We start from the raw sequence: 21,170 nt of genomic DNA on the forward strand, positions 1-21,170 counted from the left end.
ATTCATTAACAGTAGCAAAATTACAGTTATGAAGTAGCAACGAAAATAATTTTATGGTTGGGGGTCACCACAACATGAGGAACTGTATTAAAGGGTCATGGTATTAAAAAGGTTGAGAACCACTGATCTATGATGAGAATGTTCCTATCCTCTGAGCTGTATGACCTAATGCAAGTAGCTCCCCTTCTCTGGACTTCACTTTTCCTCTAAATAAAAGGGGACTGCAGACAGCATGCTTACATCGCCTGGGTGGTCACATAAGAGCATGTGAGTGAGATCCAGGGAGAAGGGGTTCTGGATTGAACTTGTCTCCCCAGAATTCATATGCTGCATCCTAACTCCCAGTCCTTTTGAACGCGACCTTATTTAGAAATAGGGTCTTTTCAATGGTCATCATGTTACAATGAGGTCGCTAGGTGGGACCTTAGTGCAGTTTGTCTGCTGTCCCTATAAAAAGGAGAAATTAGGACAGAGACGCACACAGCGGGAGGATGATGGGATACCTACAGAGAGAATGCCATGTGAACATGAAGACGGCCATCCACACACCAAGGAGAGGCGCCTGGACCACATGCTGCCCTCACAGTCCTCAGAAGGGGCCAACCCTGCCAACAATGCATCTGGACACAGAGCCTCCAGACCTCCCCTGTGAGACAATGCATCCGTGTTGCTTAAGCCACCCAGGTTGTGGTACGCTGTAACGGCCAATGTGCTAGCCCAGTGGCCAGCAAACTCATTAGTCAACAGAGCCAAATATCAACAGTACAATGATTGAAATTTCTTTTGAGAGCCAAATTTATTAAACTTAAACTTCTTCTAACGCCACTTCTTCAAAATAGACTCGCCCAGGCTGTGGTATTTTGTGTAAGAGCCACAGTCAACGGACCAAAGAGCTGCATGTGGCTTGCGACCTGCATTTTGCCGACCACAGTGCTAGCCAATGAACACAGGAAGGCTGATGGATCCAGGGTCTCCTCCTGAGAAGGGGAGGTATAGGACCCGAAGTTCAACAGGAATCTCTTTCTCCAATCAAACTTCTCTCCAGAAACAATGGGCCCTTCCAGACACTCAGGTTAGTACCTAATTATCTCAATGACACAGTTGTCATGACAACTGGATATAAAGTTTGGTTCCAGAATTTGAATCTAAACATGCTACAATCTCCACGGGATACTTTCTTTGAGAGTAAATCAAGGAAAGCCTGTGCATGCACACCTAACACAATCTCTCAAAAACCTTAGGAAAAGGGCCCACATCCCTTTACTCACAACCCTAGTGCTTAAGAATAGGAGCCATTCATTACCATTAAGCATCTCTGCATTCAACTGACCGTTATTCATTCAACTGGCATTTACTGAGCAACTACTGTGTGCCCAGCACAAAAGGAGAACTCTTGGTGGACTAATTGCTTACATCAGAGAAAACTTGTGACTGAATGTCTGAATTTAAAAAAAAGGCATAGCTGCCTGTGGTAGGTTAGGGAGCAGTGGGAGCTTCATGAGAAAGGGGTCTGTGCCTTACAAACTCATCACTTCCTCCCCGAAGATGTAGTACAGCTGCCAGCACCTTGCAGCTGCTGAACAGATATTTATTGAACCAATGAAGGAATGAACAAAGAACATTGAAACTGAACTAGGAGTCATGAAACACTGAAACATCTAGTTGTGCCCGGCCGAGGTGACTCAGTGGTTGAACTTCCGCCTATGAACCGGGAGGTTGCATTTCGATTCCTGGTCAGGGCACATGGCCAGGTTACAGGCTCGATCCATAGTGTGGGGCGTGCAGGAGGCAGCTGATCAATGATTGTCTTTCATCACTGATTTTTTTTCTCTCTCTCTCCCTTTCCCTTCCTCTCTGAAATCAACAACAACAACAAAAAAAAATGCATTTTTTTTTTAAAAAGGAACATCTAGTTGAGAGTGTGACACCAATGTTAACTAATGTTTATTGAGCATTTACTATGCTCCAGGCACCAAGCACTCCACAGATGATATTATTACATCTTTTGTACAATATCCACAAGAGTCTTTGCTGTAGTGAGTCACATCTCCATGTTATGGTTGAAGAAGACCAGGCTTTTAGAGACGAGGTAAATCACCTGTTAGTTTATAGAAACAAACAGCCCTGCATTTGAGTCCAAGTCCAAACCATGCTCCCCCAAACCACTGCCCGCCCTCCCACTTTCCGTGGTAGTCTGAGCATGCTGCCTACTCTCTTCAGGACAGAATCCTCTCACAGGGAGTAGGGAAAGAGTGAGGTATTTTCCAAGTCTATGTTCAGTGGCTTATTGATAATCTCTTAAATGGTTTCTCATTAATTTTCACAAATAACAGCCTAAAAGAACAACTTGAAGAATCTGGGCATGCACTTTGTCTTCTTCACTCTCTCAGGAAACTATCTAGTATTTTTTTTCAACCTTACAAAAAAAGTGTGTGTGGGGCGCAAAATAAGATGAACTTGCAACATCTCCAGACAGAAGCATCACCTCGCTCCCAGCCAAGCCCCACTCGGCAGGGTTTTGATGCTGATTCCAACTGTCAAGGGATGTCGCCGGTTAGACTTTACGTTAATTGATTAAGTAAGGTATTGATTCACGTTAGTAAACCAGAAGCCTTGAACTTCAGATGTGCGTTAATTAGGGTTAAATGCTGTCATTTCTTGACTGATGGTAATGGTTTAGGCTGGTTTGGCTGGACTCTGCAAAAGGCTGATGTTTTCCCAGCCCCCATTCAGACAGGGCACAGACTTCCCTTCCCGCATTGCTGAAGGCAGTACCAGCTGAAGAGAGACGGGTAGGATGACAGAGTCCTTAACTAAAAACACAAGAGCAATGCAACTTGACCTTCCTCCCTAAAGGTGAGTGTTCAGGAATAAAGGACACACTGAAAATGACGTGGCTCTGAAATATAGATGTGTGTACATTGTGAGTAGGGGTGGGTGGAGTAGTGAAGAATATGGGGAAAGGGCTGACTTTTTTTTTTTTTAATTTCAGAGAGGAAGAGAGAGATAGAAACATCAATGATGAGAGAGAACCATTCATCAGCTGCCTCCTGGATGCCCCACATTGGGGATCGAGCCTACAACCTGAGCATGTGCCCCAACTGGGAGTCGAACTGTGACCTCCTGAGGGCTGACTCTTTTTTAATGAACACCATAAACATTCCCATAAGCACCTCGTCATGCATCATAAATGTGGCTTGCCGCCATCACGTGTGCATGTTTTCGTTCATTTATTCCCACGTTGGTTCCCTATCACTTATTCGTGGAGCTTGACAATGTGCTGTGCAACTGGAAGGTGGCTGACCATGCTGAGCAAGACACAGTCAGCACTCAAAGGGCTGCAACTCTAATGAAAGGCAGAGAGAAGATAGCAATCACAGCGGGGCGGTGTGCTGTGGGGACACCGAAGCCGGTACCACTGACACAGCTTGGGGAGGGAGAAGGGGAGACTGCTTTTAAGGGAAGGGGCTCATTCACTGAACCTGGAAGTGTGGATGGCTGGAGTTACCCAGAATTTGAGGAGCAGCACATCCTATCACACATATCGGGTCAGACATGGCTGTGTGTAAGTAGAGGACAAACCCCATCTCACAGTACTCTGTCTTTTTTTTTTTTCCTAGCCTCTGTCAAAATTGCAAGTGACTCATTATTTGTGGTTGTTTTCAACAGTCTGCTCAGGAAGCTAAAAGATCCGTAAGGGCTGGACTTCTAACTGTCTTGGTCACTACTTGTTTTCAGGAGCTCGAACAGTGACTGGCACATTCTAGATCCTTAATATCTGTGAGTTGAATAAATGAATGTATATGGAAGCATATCATGAAAGGAGATCAGAATCTTGTCTCAGCTATGTTAGGTCATAGGGTACTTTGACTGCCTGTCACCTTGTAGGTGCTAACAGATATGTATTCAATGAATGAGTGAATGAATGAACAAAAGGTACAAGAACACTGAAATTAAACTTGGGGTCATAAAGCCTACAGTAAGAGGGAAACTTTGAAGGATCCTAAAGGGGACACTGACATGGTTTATTCTACCCAAAGGACCCTTTATTAGATGTGATTATATGGGCTTGGTGGTTTGTTATACATATCAGTGATTTCAAGACATAAACTATAGTTCCCAGTTGAAGAAGATTCCAATCTAGGAGGGAGAGAATAGATTTACTCTATACCATTAAATATTTTGAATAGTTCTCTATAGGAAAATATGTAGATACTTTTTCATGAAATACAATGTAAAACAGGACCTGCATTAAGAAGAATTGTCCTAGCCCAGCTGGTGTGGTTCAGTGGTTGAGCTCAGGAACCAAGAGGTCATGGTTCGATTCCCAGTCAGGGCCCATGCTCTGATTGTGAGCTCGGGCCCCAACAGGGGGCGTGCAGGAGGCAGCTGATCAGTGATTCTCATCACTGATGTTTCTATCTCTCCCTTCCTTTCCCTATATAAAAACCAATAAAAAACATTATTTTTAAAAAATTTACTCTCCTAAAAATAAAGAATTATCCTATAATTCTTTATCCTGTGGTCAAATGTGTCTTTCCTAATAGTACAATCCATATTGTGAAAGAGTTGCAAGTATTTTAGTCTATACTGAGGGTCAGCACATGGTGGCAGGAGGGACAAAGCCAGCCCGCCGTCTGTTTTTGTATCCCTGTGAGCAAAAATGTTGGTTCTTACATTTTTCAACCGTTTCTTAAAAATAATCAGATTTTGTGCCATGTGAAAAGCATATGAAATTCAAATATCAGTGTCATAAATAAAGCGTTCTTGGCCCATGGCCACGCCTATGCCCCTATGCCCTGCCTATTGCCACGGAGCCGGGCTGTGCTGTCGCTACATATGGCCCACCAAGCCTACGATGTCCATTACCTGGAACCTCATAGGAAAAGGTCTGCCGACCTCCGTTTCAGGCTCCCATCGAGCGTGAGTGGCAGGGTGGATGCCGGCAGGCATTCCGGTGACCTTATCCTTCAGAGGTTCCGTGTCCCACCTGAGTGTAAATTGAAGTGTAACTCCATTGGGGAACTTCATGTCCTACTTCTTGAAATGAGTGCCTTGCAAATGATGATTGATTATGCCTTTGATGAGGAAGGGGGCACCCCGCTTTGTGTGAAATGCAGTGCTATGTTAGGTCAGTGAAGCATAGTGGGGACAGGCGCGGTTTAAGCTCAGGAAGCCAAGGTTTCCATCCTGCCAGCGTGGGCAGCTCACGTCCGCCGTCTGGGCCCAAGATCCCTCATTTATTAAGCATCAGGGCCCGGAAGGCAGTTTCCAAGATCGCTTCCGTGACTAACGGTCCGTAATTCTGCAACTGCAGGTCATTGTGCTTAGGGCTCTGCCTCCTCCTGGCAGATATGCATTTTACCGGGAAACGCTCCTGGACTACTACATACGTTTGAGTATTTACACATGTGTGTGGAGTTAAAGAATTGCATGGGAATGAAACAGTCTGGAATATGAAATCTGCAGAAGCATGGGGACAATTAGAGTTCTGTGTTTCATCTTGCGGCATCAGAATGCATTTTGTGTCTTCATTTGGAGGTGACTGGGTAAAATGTAAACTTACAGTATTTTAGAATGGGCTAAAGAGGGGAGGCGTGAATTTTTAAAGATTAGGTAAAGTTGCAACCATTAGTCAGAATGTCCTTGCCCTCCCCCAACCCAATGCTAACTTCTCTTTGCTTTAAGAGCTGCAATCTCTTTCCTGCTTTGCCTTGTGGTTAGTCTATCTCAAAATTTCCTACCAGAATATAGGAAGCTGTTAGCCAGGGCAGGACTGAAGCAGCAGAACTGACCACTGAGCGCTTTGTCTGCGTGTTTTGTCTGGGGCTCTACGTGATCTCTCATTGTTCTCCTTTGGAGCCTGGATAGCTTGGTGGGAATGCTGGAGAGGTGCTTGCAAAATATCAATGTTCAAGTGACTGTTCCAGTTGTTAGATCATAATAGAGTGTGATTTAGCTGGAATGAAGTAATTACAGGGGAAGAAAAGAAAAGGCGAATGATATAAAAACATGTCCTTTCAGGTTGTCTAAGTACCGATGTGCTCTCTGATGCATATGCATTACTGGTTTATGAGATGCCTACTGCACAGAACGTTCCGCTCTTTAAAGGGTGGAGATTAGTGTTATTTGGGCTCAAGCTCTTATGCGCAAATTTGGGCAAAGATGATGCCTCTCAAAAATTTCTCCAAGATTGTAATCATTCTAAATCAACATGTCTCATGTTTTAATATTTTGATCTGAAATTTACAAGGTAAGCTTCGTGCCCTCCGGCTCTTCGTTTAAGCATGTAGCATCTTTGTTCCAATCTTGGTTCTCCCATGTTTTACCTGTGTGATCGTGAAAAACTTGCTTAAGGTTTCTGACCCTTAGTTTCTGCATGTTTAATAGGATGTGATAATAGAACATAGCTTATTGGCATATATCCTATATAATAAAGAGGTAATATGCAAATTAGGCTGAGACGCTATAACGGGTCAACCGGATACGAGGAGGTTGCACGTGCAGGTGAGGCCTGGAGCAGAGATGGAGACAGAGACGGGGGGCGGGGGGGCGGCGAGCCACTGTGCCCCGGCTTGGGCCGGCCCTCCAGAGCTGGAGCGGACATGGACAGGGACAGGGAGGCCAGCCCGCAGCCTCCACGGCCGAGCGCAAGGCCGGAGAGGAGACAGCGGGCCCGCCTTCCTCAGAAGCAGTGCGGCTCCCTCCCAGCTCCTGTGGGCGCTGGCGGCTTGCTTCCGCCTCCTGCAGAAGCCACACAGCTCCCGCGGAAGCAGCGGGGTTCCTGGAGGCACACTGCAGTTCCCACTGTCTCCCAGGGAACCAGCGGGCGGCCTACTGTGCACAATATCGTGTGAGGGGCTACCACTATATATATATGTATTGGTTTCAGAGAGGAAGGGAGAGAGAGATAGAAACATCAACGATGGGAGAGAATCATTGATCCGCTGCCTCCTCTAGGCTCCACACTGAGGATCGAGCCTGCAACCTGGGCATGTGCCCTGACTGGGAATTTAAACCGTGACCTCCTGGTTCCTAGGTTGATGCCCAACCACTGAGCAATACCAGCCAGAATTATATTAGAAATGTAGATGGACCTGACCTGTTTGGCTCAGTGGATAGAGCGTCGGCCTGTGGACTGAAGGGTCCCAGGTTCGATTCTGGTCAAGGGCATGTACCTTGGTCGCGGGCACATCCCCGGTGGGGGGTGTGCAGGAGGCAGCTGATCGATGTTTCTCTCTCATTGATGTTTCTGACTCTCTACCTCTCTCCCTTCCTCTCTGTAAAAAATCAATAAAATATATTTTTTTAAAAAAGAAAAAGAAATATAGATGAAAAGCACTTATCCTAGAACCTGGCACACAGGAAGCTCTTAATATGTATTAGCTTTTCTTTTAAACATTTTAGGAAAATTCTACTTGTCCTTTGAGTTTAGGAGTTAACCACCTGGGAATCTATCCATGCCCCCTGAGGTTAGCCACTCCTGGCTTTTCTTTCTCCTACCACTGTGTATAATGTTTCATAATTATTGGGTTACTTGTATCTCTGGTAAACTGTGGGTTTCTCCAGAGTTGCAAAGCTGTCTAATTCAGTTCTCCATCTCTGGCTTCCTTCTCTCACCCAGATACATAGATCTGGTCAAAGAGTATTGTGGTGAAGGGGTAAGGAAATGAAAGTAATATGTATATTAAAGCAACAAAATCATGGAGCATACCTGAATATGAAAACTCACTGCTCTTTGAAAAAAAAAAGAAAAGAGTCTAACACCTTAGCAAGGCACCTATATGGCCCCTCTTTTGATTATCAGCCTCTTCAAAGGAGCGTATCCCCCCTTCCACTTGTTTTCTGTTCTCACAGTCACAGCAGAGATCTTTCCGTGCCTCTGGCCACAGGGCCTTTGCACAGGCTGCTCCCTCTGTCTAGGTTGTGTCAAAGAAATTTGTTCTGTCCCTTTTGAGATTTAACCTCAATTTAATTAATTACTTAGTGTTGTGATTATTTAATTAGTATTTTTATTCCCCAGGAGACTATAAATTCTCTGGAAACAGGGATCACTTTTGCTCACTCTCTCTCTCTCTTGCATTCTTAGTGCTTAACACATAGCAATTGCTCAATAAGTCTTTGTTAACAAATTAATAAAAGAAGAGACAGCCACTTACATTTAAGAAGTGGATGCAAAACAACTTTAGTTGCCTGATAAGGAATGAGAATTCTTTATTCATTAGGTTCAACCCACAGCAGGCTTTTTATATGTGTTTATTAAGCATTTCTCCTGCCATGTCACTTAATGGCTCTTTAAGAAGCCGTATTGTGCCTTTACTGCAAACACAGAGCAAGACAAGCTAACAGTGGTCATAGGTAGACTAACCTTTGTTCCAGGCCCTTTAACTCAAGCTATTTCCCTTCCGCCCACCCCCACCCCCTCAAAAAAAACAACAACAACAACAAAAAAACAAAAAAAAAACTTATTATGTTTTTCAATTTGCAATGGTCCTGTTATCTTTGGTTTCAACATATCCATTTTAAATGAACTGGGCTATGTTCCCAGCTTTCTGGAAATTACATACTTTCATTAAAAACTCTGTGAAACATCCCCTCTTGCACTCAGTCATTCTCTACTCCTCCTCACCCTCAATGCCAAGCCCAATCTTTCTATGCATTTGACTTCTCAGAAATATCTCAATAACCTTCAATAGCCTGACCTACCTTCCTTCCTTCCTTCCTTCCTTCCTTCCTTCCTTCCTTCCTTCCTTCCTTCCTTCCTTCCTTCCTTTCTTCCTCTCTCTCTCTCTCTCTCTCTCTCTCTCTCTCTCTTTCTTTGGTTAATCCTCACCTGAGGGTATTTTTCCCATTGATTGTTAAAGAGAGTGGAAGGGACTGGGGTGGAGAGGGAGAGAGAAAAGAGAGAAACATTGATGTGAAAGAGACACATTGATTGGTTGCCTCTTGAATGAACCCCTGACTGAGTCCAGGGATGGAACCTGCAACCCAGGTATGTGCTCTTGACCGGGAATCAAACCCATAACCCTTGGGTGTGTGGGCCGATGCTCTAATCACTGAGAAATACCAGCCGGGACCTAACCTATTTTTCTTCATCCTATTCCATACTCTTGGCTCAAACTGTCATCACTTTACTCATTGCACAGAAATGAGTAACGGGTGCTCCTATCCCCCTTCTCCCCATTCCACCACCAAAGAAGTTGATAGGTTCATCTTAAAATGGAAATACCATGCTTACTGGTGTGTCAATCAGGACTCCTAGCAATGGGCATCTTGTGGTTTCTGCAGCTTCCCCCCGTCTATCCCTTTCCTATGGGTTAGGTTCCCCAGCCACACGACACTCTCCCTCCATGCCTACCACAACTGCACCTCTGAAACAGTGCTAACTCTGCTGAGCTCCAAATGCCTTTCTTCCCCTGGAAAACATCCTCGCACTCACCCCTCAAGAATCAGATTAAAAATCAGCTCCTCTCTGAAACCATTTCTAACTTTCCAGAGAGAATCAGTCACCACGCTGTCTGCAAAACCATAACTCTCTTCGTACACTGAGTAGAAAAAAAATTTTTAAAAAATAATTATCTCCTTGCATCTTTCTCCTCTGCTGGACTCTACGGTCTGTGAGTGTGAGATCTACGTCTTATAATTCAAATGTTCCCTTTGTTACTTGCCTGATAGCTGGCACATCATAAGCATGATAACATAGTCAGTGAATAAAGAGTTTCGCTTAAAATATAACCATTTTCCTTGGATAACAAGCATTTACTCCACCAAAGAAATATGTTCTCCCCCGACAGTGAAGTGGTGTTTTGTTGAGGCAGCAGCCAGTTGAGAAATACGAGGTGGGGGTAGCATCTGCATTTTGATGTGGGTCTGTCTGTAGCAAATTTTCATTTACGATGATCAAAAAGAAAGGGAGTTTAAGGAATTTATGTTTTAACACAGACTATAAAAATAACCTGGATTGTTGATTCTGCCATTTTAATTTTATCTCAGTTCTGACAATATTTCTCTTTCAAAGCGCTTGCTCTCCTAACTAGTGCTGATGAGATCTCCAAACAGATTCCCCCAACTTGTTGCATCTCTGAGCCTTTGATTCACGTTCTCAGTTAATGTGAAATGATAAAAATAATGCTCCGTGGTGTTCTTGACATTTTGAAAACACTCTTTCATCTACTTTTGGTTTCTATAGGCTCAATGTCTATTAGCATTCCAATGTTTCACTTTAAATATATTCTTTATTTCAAGAACTCGAGTCTTTTCAATCTCATGAGCATTTATTGAGTGTCTACTGTATCTCAGGCTCTGTGTTGGGTGCTGGTGATTCTTAAGTATAAAAGACAGGTACCTAACCTTAAACAGTTCTACATCTGAGCCAGAGGTTTAAGGGTGTGTGTTTAGTATGAGGGGAGAGATTAGGCTGACCCTGCTGGGAAGGTGGGTGGCAGAGTGGACTTCAAAACATGGTGACTTTTGAACTGGGCTTTGAAGGCTGATTAGGAGTTTGCCATGATCTAGGATTAAAAGCAAAGCAAAAGATTTAGAAATGTTTTTGTAAAATAATATTGATTTCAATGAAGTTCAGAGTATGAATACTATAGAATAGTGGAAAAAGATAATAGAGAGGATGTGATTTGAATAAAACTTTCCCATTTTCTTTGCTGTTGTTTCATTGTTTTTAAGGCTGAAGGCCACTTTGATGTATATGAATGATTCATCTTTAAGAAGTCGATCCAATTAAAAAATGGGCAAAGGACCTGAATAGACACTTCTCCAAAGAGGACATACACAAGGCCAGTGGACACATGAAAAGATGCTCAATGTCTCTCATCATCAGAGAAATATAAATGGAAGCCACAATGAGATATCACCTCACACCTGTCAGAGTGGCTATCACCAATAAGTCAACAAACAAGTGCTGGTGAGGATGTGGAGAAAAGGGAACCCTCGTGAACTGCTGGTGGGAATGCATCAGCAGTTGCATTCCCACCAGTAGTTTCCACAGCGACTGGTCCAGCCGCTGTGGAAAACAGTATGAAGTTTCCTCAAGAAATTAAAAATGGAACTGACTTATGACCCAGCAACTCCACTTCCACGACTATATCCAAAGAATCCTAAAATACTAATTCAAAAGAATATATGCACCTCTATGTTCATTGCAGTATTATTAACAACTAGAGGCCCGATGCACATAATTTGTGCACTTGGGGTGTGGGGGGTCTCTCAGCCCAGTCTGAGCCCTCTCTCAGTCTGGGAGCCCTTGGGGAATGTCTGACTGATGGCTTCAGTTGAACATCCTACCACCACCGCTACGCTTGCCAGCCGCGAGCCTGGCTTCTGGCTGAGCGATGTTCCCCTTGTGGGAGTGCACTGACCACCAGGGGGCAGCTCCTGTGTTGAGCATCGCCCCCCCCTGGTGGTCAGTGTGCGTCATAGCGACTGGTCGTTCCACCGGTTAGTCGATTTGCATATTAGCCTTTTATTATATAGGATAGCCAAGATTTGGAAGCAGCCCATGTGTACATCAGTAGATGAGTGGATAAAATCTGTGGTACATTTAGACAATGGAATACTACTTGGCCATAAAAAAGAAGAAAATCTTAACTTTTGTGACAGCATGGATGGATCTGGAGAATATTATGCTAAGAGAAGTCAGTCAGAGAAAGACAAGTACCACACGACCTCACTTATACATGGAATATAATGAACAAAATAAACTAATAAACAAAAGATAAACAGACTCATAGATACAGAGAACTGTTTGACAGCTGTCAGAGGGGAGTGGGTTGAGGGGATGAGTGGAAAACGTGAAGGGATTAAGCAAAGGAAAAAAACAACTCATAGACACAGATAACAGTAAGGTGATTACCAGAGGGAAAGGGGTAGGGGAGGAGGTAGAAGAGGGTAAAGGGGGGATAAATGGTGATGGAAGGAGACATGACTTAGAGTGGTGAACACACAATACAATACACAGATGATGTGTTATAGAATTGCACACCTGAAACCTATATAATTACATTAACCCAAAGTCACCCCAATAAATTTTTTAAAAAATTAAGAAAGTGAACTAATGTGATAAAAAAAAAATAAAGTCAAGCAGCTGACACCAGCCTTTGGTAAAGCTGCTGAGGGTACTATATACCCCCAGAAAAACTGTGTGTTTTTTTATTTCTCTCTACCCTGTGCAAGGGCCATCTTCTTGTGTGGGAAACCCTGGCCAACTTTTTATACTGATGCCAATCAGGAGACATGTTGAGCCTTCATATCCTGTTGTTTTTCTCCACTCTTTTTAGCATGAAAATCCGTTGTCATTCAAGAGACAGGCGTGCACGCGCGCGTGCACACACACACAGAAACTGCCTGGGTGTGGGGTTGCTCGCTTCATTACGCACCCAGAGCCCAGTCAGACGGAAAGGCAGGACCACCCAGTCCATTAGCGTCCTTGTTCCCACACAGGCGGCTTGACCCAGGAGCCGCCGGAGCTCATGGGATGTCTCATTAAAACAGACTTTGTCAGAGCATTTTCCCCACCATTTAACATTCTCCTGAGCATTGTGCAGGACGTGGGGCCAAGGGGACTCCTGTCCCCTCCAGGGGAGAACAGGACACACAATGGGAAGACTTCAGCGGGTGTGGGGGGCCCAGTGTGCGCCGGGTTTTCCCAGGCTCTCTCAATAACTCTGTGATGTTCACTGCGTGTCATTTCACATGCATGCACACAGTAGAATGAGTCAGAAAGCGAACATTTCCTATGCACTTACTGGGTCTCGGTCACTGTATGAAATGCTTCAGATACGTTACCTCTTTTAACCCTAAGAAACTCTATGATCTATGCATTATTACTGTTTCCATTTGCAAGTGGAAATGCAATACTAAGGTGGGTTAATGACCTTGTTCAAAGGTTAATCGATAGTATTTGATGCTACCAGTCTCTGATGTGCACCCTCTTGCTGCTGTATGATTCTTCTCCTAATCGGGTGCTTGCATCTCCACAAAAGACGAAGAAGCACAGCATAGAATATATTCAATGAGAAGAATGATTTGGTGGTTCTTGCAAGTTGCTTTCATCATTACCAGAACCAGCACTTGCTGAAGGTTTGCTCCATGTCACATCCTGGACTAATTACTCTAGTTACATATCTCATTTAGTTCTCCTATAACCCCAGGAAGTAGGTACTCTGCTCCCATTTTACCAAAGTATAAACAAGTCTTAAGCTAGTTAAATAACCAACATCAGGTAGACTTCAACCCCAGATCTGTCTGACTTCAAATCAGGAGGAAGAATGATGGGGACTTGAACTAGGGTGATGCATGGGGACGAGTGAACCATTTAGAAAGATATGAATGGATTCGAACTGATAGAACATGGTTGTTTTTTGTTTAAATGTACACAGTTCAATTTAACAGCCTTTTGGGTACCTACCTCTATGAAGCATTATGCTAAGATCTAAGTATATTAAGGTAAATATCACACAGCTTTATCCTTATAAACAAGATGATTATAAACAAGAAAATCAAGAGACACATGAAAAAATATATTGCTGACAAATAATAATATATTAGTCCCACTTTATCTGCAGGGCATACGTTCCAAGATTTCCAGTGGATGCCTGAAACTGTAGATAGTACCCAACCCTGTAAATACTATTTTATTTCTATACATACATCCCAACGATAAAATTTAATTTACAGATTAGGCAAGTTCATGAATAGATTTGTTCTTCCTGGAGATCTCTAGCAACTTTAGCATATGATTATTTTCCTTATGACATAGAGAACTTTCACCTTGTCACTGAAAGGACCACTCTATGGCTTCTCTTTGGTTTATCGGAATTGCAAGTATCATCACACGCGTGCTTTGGGTCCATTATTAAATAAAATTAGGGTTACGTGAGCATAAGCACTGTGATACGTGACAGTTGATCTAATAACCTGGACAGGATGGAGTGATATTTCATCACACTACTCAGAAGAGCGTACAATTTAAAACTTATGAATTATTCTTTCTGGAAATTTCCATTTAGTATTTTCGGACTGCAGCTGTAACTGAAATCATAAAAAGGGGAAACCACAGATAAGGGGACTACCATACTAGCAGACACTTAGATGGTCCTTAACATATACCAGGTATGCTTGTAAGTGTGATACCTATGCAGTTATTTTTTACATCTCAGAAAGTTGATGTGATAGGTGCTACTATCATTCCCATATCACAGATGAGGGAACCAGAAGGTCAGGGAATATAAGTAACTCCTGCATTTAGATATTATGGGGATTCTTCTCTGGACCATTTCTATTTTTTAAGTAGTTGAGTAATTCTCTAAATTCCATGTTATATTGAAGGCTGTGTCACTACTAGAATCTGCACATCATGGTTTTCTCTTCCTACTTGTCATTCTTTCCATTTAATTACTCTGGAAATTGGGTTATACAGAATGCACATTTTCCAATACAATACAATAGCATTTGTTTATAATTCTGAAAAAAGTAACTTCTGCAAGTTCACAGAGCAAGCTATATACTCAGAGAAAAAGATGAAGGAACAGTTATTTCTACTTAGCTGGGAAAGGGTGGGGTCATGGTTTAGAATGAATCCTGCAGAGTTGGAATTTGAAAGGGGAAAGTAGAACCAATACGCAAGTAAAAATCAGAGAAGTACTGGAAGGAATTGGTGGTCCATGTGAGCTCTCAGTTTACAACAAACCCTTGCACTCATGCAAATTAACATTACATAGAATTAATGACATGATTTAAATTCTAGTTGCTCAACTTACCGATTGTGGGACCGTGAGCCTCAATTTCACGTGATACATGTGCATACTCATAATCTGAGAGAGTTGTGATGAAAATTAAATATGATAAAGCAGATACCAGCCCTGGCAGAGTCCTTCTGGAATACAGTAAATGCTCAATAAAGGTTGGTGTGGAGGCCCGGTATCCCCTTCAATGAAGGACTGGCAGCCACCACAGCTTGGAGTACTGTCTGCAAATGACCGTCAGGGATTCTTCCATGTACAGAATGTCACCTTGGTCAAGGTCATGCCCCTTTCTGGGGCAGCCCACATCCAGTGATTGATCACTGCAGGGATATAAAGACTCGGCTACTGGTCCTGATTTAAACAACTCTGATGGAGCCATTCAAGCTCTAAGGTTCAACTTGGGGTCAGCCAAGTCTGTCATCATGCTTCAGTTTCTTTCTCCCTGTTGAACCTCACTTTCTTCCCCTCTCTTACACAGGTTTTGGTTTTAAGGGAACCCCAAGATAAACCTCTTGTAGGCTAAACCCCTATCCAGAATCCACTTCCCAGCTCTCTCTGATGCTTATATTATCAATGTCAGAAGTGGTGGGGCCTAGGACAGGCAAAGATGTGGAGATAAGTGTTAGGATGTGTGATAAATGCTCACTTGTCAGAAGACAGCTTTGATGTGGTGTGGACTGCTTGACAAGGGGGCTTGCCCTTTGTCCTGTGCTGGTCCAAAGGTCATTTAAAATGCTCAGTGTTAATATAACCACTGTTCATCCATTTTACAGATGAAGGAAGTTGGGTTCGCAGCGGTGAAAGGATTTAACCAAAGTCCTATGACTTTAAGCAGTAGAGTTGGATGACTCTGGCTTCCAATGGTCTTTTCAGGATAAAAATGTCTCACCCTGATGGCCCATTGTGCGTATTTATTTTTTGTTCAAAATTCTCAGGGATTGCATCCAACTTGTGACATCTCCACACAGAAATGGTGTTTTCTATCTTTCAGGACCTTGAGTCCAGAGGAAGGTCTTTTGCGCCATCAGCATTCTGTCCTGCCTCCAAGGGCTGTCAGCCAGAGAAGGCTGGGTAAGTGATGGGGCTTTAAAAGGTTAATTACCATTAATCATTATGAGAAGGTGGCTTATTATCAATTCATAAATTCAGAATAAATTTATTCTGCTGACAAGCAAAATGTCCTAGTTGCCCTGTAAACCTGGTTTCCTTTCTGAAAAATAATTATTTTTTCTAGATTATGGTCTTTGTATAAACTGCTGTCTCTTCCAAGATTCCACGTGGAGGAAAGCTTAATTAAATTCATAAAGTTGGTGAAAGTATTCCAAACTTTCAAAAGCTTTTAGGATTTCGTGTACAGACCCAGATGTATAGTCATCCTATCTAATAATAGACAAATATGCAAATTGACCATACCTCCAACACCCACTAGCCACGCCCACTAGCCACGCCCACCATCCAATCAGAGTGAGTATGCAGATTAACCCAAACCAAGATGGCTACAGCCACAGAAAGCATGGTTTCCTAGGTAACAGAGGAAGCCAAGCTTTCCGCCTGCCCTGGCCAGGCCTAAGCCTCCACTCAAGCTACAAAGTTTCAATTATAGAAGGTAAACAAATTCAAACAAATGGCGGCAGAATGGAGCTTGAGAGAGCAGGCCAGGGTTGCCGCCAGCAACAGGGGAAGCAAAGCTTTCCGCACACCCTGGCCGGGCCCACCCGCTTTAGGCAACAAAGTCTCAATTATAACCCCAACACAAATGGCTGTTCAGCCTCGGAGAGAGCCCCAGGCTTGGCTCCGCTCCAGGCTACAAAGTTTCAATTGTAGAAGGAAAATAAATTCCAGATACCAGGGCTTCTGCTTGGGTTGCCAGGGGGCGTGGCCGGCCTGCAAACCACCACAGGCCCCTCGCTCAGGCTGCCCCATGCCCCAAGGGAACCCCCACCTGATCCGGGACGCCCTTCAGGGAAAACCAGCTGGCCCCCACCCCTGTACCAGGCCTCTATCCTATCTAATAAAAGAGTAATATGCAGATTGATCATCACTGCAACACACAATATAGCTGCCCCCATGTGGTCAAAGATCCTGCCCCCATGTGGATACAAGATGGCCAGCAGGAGAGGGCAGTTGGGAGGCATCCGGGCCTGCAAGGGAGGGCAGTTGAGAGGGACCAAGCCTGCAAGGGAGGGCAGTTGGAGGTGATCAACCCTGCAGGAGAGGGCAGTTAGGGGTGACCAGGCCAGCAGAGGAGGGAAGTTGGGGGCAAACAGGCTGGCAGGAGAGTAGGTAGGGGGTGATCAGGCTGGCAGGCAGAAGCGGTTAGGGGCAATCAGGAAGGCAGGCAGGCAAGCAGTTGGGAGCCAGCAGTCCTGGATTGTGAGAGGGATGTCCGACTGCCCGTTTACCGGCAGTCAGACATCCCTCGGGGGGTCCCAGATTGGAGAGGGTACAGGCTGGGCTGAGGGACAACCCCCCTCCGTGCACGAATTTCATGCACTGGGCCTCTAGTCCTATATAATAAAAGGCTAATATGCAAATCAACCGAATGGCAGAATGACTGGTCGCTATGATGCGCCCTGATCACCAGGGGGCAGACGCTCAATGCAGGAGCTGCCCCCTGGTGGTCAGTGTGCTCCCACGGGGGGGGGGGGGCACGGCTCAGCCAGAAGCCCAGCTCATGGTTGGCAAGCGCAGCAGCGGTGGAGGGAGCCTCTCCCACCTCTGTGGCAGCACTAAGGATGTCCGACTGCTGGCCTAAACCATCAGTTGGACATCCCCTGAGGGCTCCCAGACTGCAAGAGGGCGCAGGCCAAGCTGAGGGGACCCCCCACCCCAGTGCATGAAATTTGTGTACTGGGCCTCTAGTATGTCTATATGTCTATAAATAGAGATGCATATAGGTTGTGAACCAATACCTTTAAAAGTATGTTTTACGGGCGACGTGTGAACAAATCTTATTATAAAATTTCTCCAAAACTTTTCCTGTGTGGTATTTTAGTAAATAAAATGCTTAAGTCTTCAAGGTTGCAACCTACAAAACTCACTCTAGTCAGACTCTAGGTTACAATTAAGGTATTATTAAACCATCTCTCTCCATAATCATCCAGAATTTTTTTATTTATTCTTTGCATTTTCATTAGAGAAAGTATGAAGCAGGAAGATGACTGGCCACACAGCTGGTATCCTTACGCATGTACAATTGGAGTACATGTTAGCATTTTCAGCATTTGAAGATGTTGTGTCCCTTTTCTCTTATTATTTTCCTTCTCCAAGTCTCTTTGCTTCTTTTCTCTTTCTTACCAGTACCTTTCCCTTTCTCTCACTCTGCCCATTCTGTCTCTCTTGGTTGTTTAGCAATTAAGTTTAGTAAAATATCCAAAATTACAGCTCTACCTGTCCCAGATGTTGCAGTAAGATGGGTCCTCCCCAGTTCTATCCTCTCCCATCTCTCTCTGATTCCATAGCACCAGGATGATGCAACTCTTTCCCTCCAACTGCTTACCTCAACTTTGAGGGCATAACAGACTTACACACCTGACAAATGTGATAAGATTGTTAAGTAGATCCTTTGCTTGAACATCACCATGAGGACACTTAGATACGAAGCATGTGAGATTTGGGGAGTCTCAGAACACGGGACCACTGGTATTCTCTTTGATGCTGGCACCTGAAACATTTTGCAGCCCATTATTCCAGGGCATCGTTCTGATGTGGTTTGGCAGAAGGCTTGTTTAAACCTGAGAAAACAACAGTGTCCTATATTGGCTCACCATGTAGTCCCATCTTTATTTCCTATGGGGCCCCAGGTGCTGGTTTCATAAGCAAGCATTCTCAAAGAGTAGATCGGGGCGTCGTAACTTCCGAAAGAAAATTACCTTGTACAGCAAGGATGAGGAACTGGGAAGAAGACCACTCGAATTTCAGTTCTAGTCTTCCCTCAATTACTTGTCCACAGTGTAAGTCAAAAGACAAAAGTCTCTTTTCTCTGGGTTGGATTTTCAGATCTCTAAATCAGACGAGGTGATCGGGCACTTGAGCTTCCAAATGTATTTTAGCTTTAAAATTCTATCCTTTTATACACTCTTCTCCCAAATTAAATTCAAACTCGCTTTGCTTATATCCTTCTTTCATTAAGAAATGCATTCAGAACACCTAAATTCATAGCATAAGGGAGTAAAGTTATCCGTGTCATAAAATATTGAATAGCTATTAAAATCTGTTTATGAAGATTTTCATCCATATGGGAAAACAAGTGTCAGAGAGTCTTAAAAAAATATAACAAATTATATCAAGTTCCGTGTGCACTACGACACTTGATAAGTGGGAAAAAAATGATAAATGAAGTCAAGACAGAAAAAGAGAATTTACTAAATAGCTACTTCTGAGAGGTGAGATTATGTGTGCTTTTTGTTTTGTTTGCTTTTTGCAATAGTTCCAAAATTCCTCAAGTGACTGTGTATTCTCATCAGGGGAAATAAAGCACTTTTTTTTCTAAGTAAGTTACTGTTCATTTAAATTGGGTGTTATTTTGAATCAAATCAGAATATCACAAAGAGCCTATCTTTTAGTTTGTTACTTAGCCTTTCTATATCATCCCTTTGAGATCAATTTCATCTAAGAAATGTCTTCTAGCCCGGCCGGCATGGCTCAGTGGTTGGGCGTCGACCTATGGACTTGGAGGTCAAGGTTGGATTCCTGGTCAGGGTTCATGCTGGTTGCGGGCTCAAACCCCAGTGGGGGTCATGCAGGAGGCAGCTGTTCATTGATCCTCTCTCATCACTGATGCTTCTATCTCCCTCTCCCTTCCTCTCTGAAATAAATAAAACTATTAAAAAAAAAAAAAGAAAAGAAATGTATCCCGTGATTTAAGAAAAGCAGCGTGTGCCTGTCCTAACTGCTTGATTTCCAGATGTATGGGAAGCCTATGTGCAAAATCTCATGAAACCAAGAGAATGATCTGGCAAGAGGTGATGATGTTAAAAAGATTGCTTTTATTTCCTCTAATGGGAGAAAAATGCAAAAGCATCAGTGACCTCGATTTTTAAAATTCATTCTTCAAAACATATTTCTCTACGTAATTGTATTTAAAAATTATGATCTGCCCAAGTTCCTCTACTCTTGGAAGACTATCAGCAATTAGTGGTCTGGCATTCCTGAAATTCCTCCCAGCTACCATCACCAGCTTGTGATTTGCTGTGATAAAGCCCATACCTCCCTTCCTGCTTTTGGCCATGACTCTAATCTCATCCCCTTTCCAGAGGAGGTGAATCGCTTTTGATAAGGGGGGGATGTGTGCAGGAGGGAGTCTCAGGGAGATATTGGGGTCAAAGTAGAATCTTGCTTTGCAAGCCCATTTTTAAAAATTTAATATATTCCTTTAAATTCATTCCTTGTGCTGGGGGAAAAAAAGATTTATTTGGAAAAAGCTGCTAAGGTAATAAGAAAATATAAATCTTTTGGCTGATTGTGGAGATTTTTAAAAGATGCAGAGAGAAAAGCTGAGCTTGGGTTGCCAGGTGAGCGAGGAATCAGGTCGCTGGGACTCGCTGCCCACCCCCAACTCCCTCTGCGGAGACATCGCGTTTCTTAAGCCTCACTTTGCCCATCTGTGAAGGAAGCAAGACGTTTCCTCTAAGACAGGTGTAAGGAAGCTTAATGGAACCGGGGTCATAAAGAGCTTTTGACAAAAGCCCCATCCTGATATAATGTGGTATCAAGACTAAGAACAATTACCCTGCCTGAAGCCTAGACACAATTTTCTTCTTAGGCAAGCGCAGACAGGAGGATGCAGTGGGTCTTATTCATCGCTGCACACCTGGACTGCCTGCTTTGGGAAAGCGGTTGCTGTCCGTCTTGGACTCTCGGGATGTGCAATGTCTACCTCCTAGAGGACAGCGGCAGGTGAGGGGCTAGTAGTCTCTGTGGCTGTCTTGTTGTCTTGCTGTCTCTGAGGGTATACATCTCACCTTTCAGGTAATTCTCAATCATCGCACTTTGTTTGAGGACAGGAATGCTTGAGAACAGGCACCCCTCTGAAATGGGTGGGTGGGATTTCCTCATGCCCCTCAGCAGGGAAACACATGTGGCCTAGAGTGAGCTGGGACCTTCCCATTATTACAGTCCTGTTCCCACACCTGGGAGATACAGCTCACCAATCTGCATCTCCTTTTTAATTTTTAAATAATTTTTTATTGATTTCAGAGAGGGAGAGAAAGACAGAGAATCAACAATGATGAGAGAGAGAATCATTGATCAGCTGCTTCCCGCATGCCCCACACAGGAGATCAAGTCTGCAACCCGGGCATGTGCCCTGACCGGGAATCAAACCGTGACCTCCTGGTTCATAGGTCAATGCTCAACCCCTGAGTCACGCCAGCCTGGCTGCATCTCCTTTTGGACACCATCCAAACGCACTGT

The sequence above is a fragment of the Cnephaeus nilssonii genome (assembly GCF_951640355.1).
Source record: "Cnephaeus nilssonii genome assembly, chromosome: 20".
Lineage (NCBI taxonomy): Eukaryota > Metazoa > Chordata > Mammalia > Chiroptera > Vespertilionidae > Cnephaeus > Cnephaeus nilssonii.